This window comes from Tursiops truncatus, chromosome 2 (assembly GCF_011762595.2).
Source record: "Tursiops truncatus isolate mTurTru1 chromosome 2, mTurTru1.mat.Y, whole genome shotgun sequence".
In the NCBI taxonomy this organism is placed as follows: Eukaryota; Metazoa; Chordata; class Mammalia; order Artiodactyla; family Delphinidae; genus Tursiops; species Tursiops truncatus.
This window is the reverse complement of record NC_047035.1, coordinates 127,443,672-127,448,030: the sequence shown is the minus strand read 5'-3', so window position 1 is coordinate 127,448,030 and position 4,359 is coordinate 127,443,672. Positions and strand designations below refer to the sequence as shown.

At 39.2% G+C, this 4,359-nt stretch overlaps 1 non-coding gene across 1 annotated transcript; it reads left to right on the top strand.

Moving 5' to 3' along the window:
- The first annotated feature begins 3,442 nt into the window (after positions 1-3,442).
- On the top strand, positions 3,443-3,549 carry LOC117311256 (U6 spliceosomal RNA). The gene has a single exon (XR_004525481.1). It is a non-coding gene; the product is annotated as a U6 spliceosomal RNA (small nuclear RNA).
- Positions 3,550-4,359: the final 810 nt, after the last annotated feature.

Genomic DNA, 4,359 nt, shown 5'->3' with positions numbered 1-4,359 from the left:
TGAAACAATTACAGATAAAGTTGAAGTCCCACTTGACAACTCACCACTCTACTCAATTCCCCTCCCTGGGATTACTAGTGCTATCAGTTTGAAGTGTCATCAGACACATGCCTGTGCGTGCACACATGTGCACAACCCCCCCACCACACACACACACACACACACACACACACACACACACACACAGAGATGTTAAAATGAAGCTATTTAACCTTAGCTTTGGCTGAGGCTCCAAGATAATAGAAGCTCTATTCCAACGTGAGATACAAGATCAGTATGGAGGACATCAATGGTTTTCATCCATGGACCATGTTTAGGGCATAAAAAGATTTTGAGAAGGACATTACATGGTGAGTAAGGGTTTTGGGTGAAAGCTGTTGGACCCCACACCCATGGAGACAGGGAGAGTTGACATGTCTTTGTTCACCTCAAACCAAGAAAAAGGGCTTCATTGTAACCATTGAGAGTTGGATATGTGTCCCTGACATCATTTGATGTAGCTGTCTGTTTTCTGTATTGCTTTTGCATTTTGTTTCTTATAAAATCCTTTCCTACTCCCAAGGTTAGAAATATATTCTACTTTTCTTCTAATGCTTTTGTGATGTTTTAGTTGTTTAGGAATTTGGTTTGTCTAGAATTTTGTTTTCATGGTGTAAGAAAGTGAACTAACTTTACTTTTTCCCAAGTTAATTTGATTACTTTGATTTGGATAACAAATTATTTCAACACCATTCATTACACACTGGTTTGAAAGTCTACCTTTATCATATACTAAAGCTGTAAATATTCGCTGATTGCCTTCTGAATTGTATTCTGCAGCATTGATCAACTTGTCCATTCTTTTTGAGTATATTTATTAGAATCCAATTGTGCTTCCATTTCACGAAGTTGAGAACCTCACACAAAGAATGGTATACCTACCATTGTGTATTTTCCAGGCCACTACAGGCAGAGGTAAACTCAGGGTCATGATGGTGGTAGCACCAGGTATCAGACTCAGCCCCCACTCACTAAGGCAGGCCCTAAACTTGCACTTTTCCTGACCCCTTTGCTCAGAATTCTCAGCATCTCTGGAAAATACCTCCCCTCTGCTCCAGAGAGACTTCTTTGTCTAACAACTGACACTTTCCACTCCTGCTTCAACATCCCTAGGGAATGCCTGATGCTGTTTCTATGAAGCTAACACACTGCACCCACTCCTCCATCTCTTACCTTCACCCCTGGGTGCCACATTGTTGCCCCTTCCAAGAATACTTCCTTACTCACTGAATGTCTTCTGGAGGGCTCAGTGACTTGGCCCTTTCTGTTTTTTCTCACTTCTTTTTGCAGCACTGTCTTCCTTGAATCAGGCATAAGATGATGGGACGCCAGTGCAAGACTCTTGGAGGGATGGATGCAATGAGACACTCCTGTAATTCTTGTCCACTGTCCAGCAGACAACGCCTGTTCGTTCTACACCTCTCATCATCCAAACATGTCTAGGACACTCATATATGCACAGCTTCAGTTCTCATAGCTGAGACATCTGCTTTCTGCCACAAAGTTTACAGGGACAAAACCATGGGTTTACTCATCTCTACAACTGGGTAATGCTATGTTCTTTACAAGGCTTTTGTAAGAGTTAATGAGAGCTCATTGTAAGGGCTCAATAGTTGCCTCTTACCTTTCCTTCCCCACTAAATTAGGTCAACACCCAGATGAAGCGCCACCTCTTCTCTGAAGCTTTGTCCACTATGTCACTGTGCTAATACACAATGATCTCTCCATATTGAATTTTATCTATGTCTGGCCTTTTATTTTTTCTTTAGGGAAAGATTTTTATTTTCAGACAATAGATATTTAAATCACAGTATCATGGACTCTGGCTTAGCTACACTCATCATCTCGTGAATGTCTATGGAAACTGAATTAGGAGCACTCCAAAGGGCTGGCCCTGGATTATTCCACAGCTTCATTTAATTATAACCATCAAAGTTAATGAGAGTCATAAACTCTTTCATAACATACCAATGGGCTGTGTGATTGGAGGGGAACCTGGACATTTCGTTATAAAGCTAGCATATCAGAAAAGACACAACTAAACAACACCTTTTCTCTTATGAAGAAAAAGACACAGAAACATAATTTGGTGACATTTTCACACTTGCTAAAATTAACTTTCGGTCAAAAGAACAGTGGAATTGTTAGCTTTATTTTCTGATAAAATTTTAATCTCAGGTTGGATAAGCAATTTTGTTTGCCATTAAGTGTGAGACTACTTGAAGTAAAGTCATGTAGACAATAGGGCATTATATAGAAAGGATAAAAAGGTTAACAGAAAGAAAGCATTATATAGAAAGGATGAAAAGGTTAACAGAAAGAAAGATCAGAAAGAAAATGAAAAGAGGAATAATTGTGTCAGAAACTTGGTAAATTGGTATATTAGGGTTCTCTGTATTGGTTCCAGAGAACCAATAGGAGAGATAGATAAGAAGGTAGATGATAGATAGATAGACAGAGGTACAAATATAAAGAGATGTATTATATGGAATTGGTTCATACAATTATGGAGACTGACAAGTCCCAAGATCTATAGAGTCAGTCAGCAAGATGGTGACTCAGGAGAGTAGATTAAGTATTTCTAGTCTGGGGGCAAGCGAAGGTCAAGGTTCCAGCTTGAATGCAGTCAGGCAGAAGAAATTGTCTCTTACTCAGGACAATCAGCCTTTTTGTTCTATTCAGACCTTCGACTGATTGGTTGAGGCCCACCCACATCAGGGAGGAAATCTGCTTTAAGTAGTCGACTGATTTAAACGTTCATTTCATGGAAAACACTTTCACAGAAATACCCAGATTAATGTTTAACCAAATACTGAGCATCCCCTGGCCCAATCAAGTTGATACAAAAAATTAACCATTATACCTGGCCAATATATAATAGTCCCCGCATTGGGACTTCTGTATCTACATCTGTATGTGTCTCTATGTGCGTGTATAGCATTTAAGAAATGTTGGGCTTCCCTGGTGGCGCAGTGGTTGAGAGTCCGCCTGCCGATACAGTGGACACAGGTTCGTGCCCTGGTCCGGGAAGATCCCACATGCCGCGGAGCGGCTGGGCCCATGAGCCATGGCCGCTAAACCTGCGCATCCGGAGCCTGTGCTCCACGATGGGAGAGGCCACAACAGTGAGAGGCCCACATACTGCAAAAGAAAAAGAAAAAAAAAAAAAGAAATGTATTCTTCTCACCTGTTTTTAAAGCTTTGCTCTTGGATTCTTGAAATCCCACCATAGATTTTTTAAACTGAGGTCAAATTCAGATAACATAAAATTAACTCTTTTAAAGTATACAATTCAGTGGCATTTAGGATACTCCCAATGTTGTGCAAAAGTGACCTCTATCTAGTTTCAAAACATTTGTATCACCCCAAAGGGAAACCCTATGCCCATTAAGTAGTCATTCCCATGCTTACTTCGGCAGCACTTATACTAAAATTGGAACCATACAGAGAAGATTAGCATGACCCCTGTGCAAGGATGACATGCAAATTTGCAAAGCATTCCATATATTTATTAGCATACTAAGTGAAGTAAGTCAGAAAGAGAAAGACAAATACCATATGATATCACTTATATTTGGAATCTAAAATATGACATAACTGAACTTATCTATGAAAAGGAAACAGAGTCACAGACACAGAGAACAGACTTGTGGTTGCCAAGGGGGAGGGGGATGGGGGAGGGATGGAGTGGGAGGTTGGGGTTAGTAAATGCAAACTATTACACATAGGATTGATAAACAACAAGGTCCTACTGTATAGCAGAGGGAGCTCTATTCACTATCCTGAGATACACCATAATGGAAAAGAATATAAAAAAAGAATTTATATATATGTAAAAACGTAGTAAATCTCTGATATTCATAGACTTAAAAAAAAATACTCATTCCCCATTTCCCCCTTTACCCAGCCTCTGGCAATTATTAATATACTTCCTGTCTCTATAGAGTTTCCTATTCTGGATACTTTATATAAATGGAATCATATAATATGTGACCCTTTATGTCTAAAATCTTTCACCTATCATAATGTTTTTCAGGTTCATTCTTTTGTAGCATGTATCAGTACTTCATTCCACTTTATGGCTCAATATTCCATTGTAGATAAACACATTTTGTGTATCTATTCATCTGTTGATGTGCATTTGGGTTGTTTCCACCTTTCGGCTATTGTGAATAATGTTACTATGAATAATAGTAGCATTACTGTGTACAATACCTTTTCGAGGGTGTACAAATAACAGTTCAAAACCCTGATTTCAATTTTTCTGGGTATTTCCAAATAGTGAATTGCTGGGTCATATGGTAATTCTATGTTTAACTT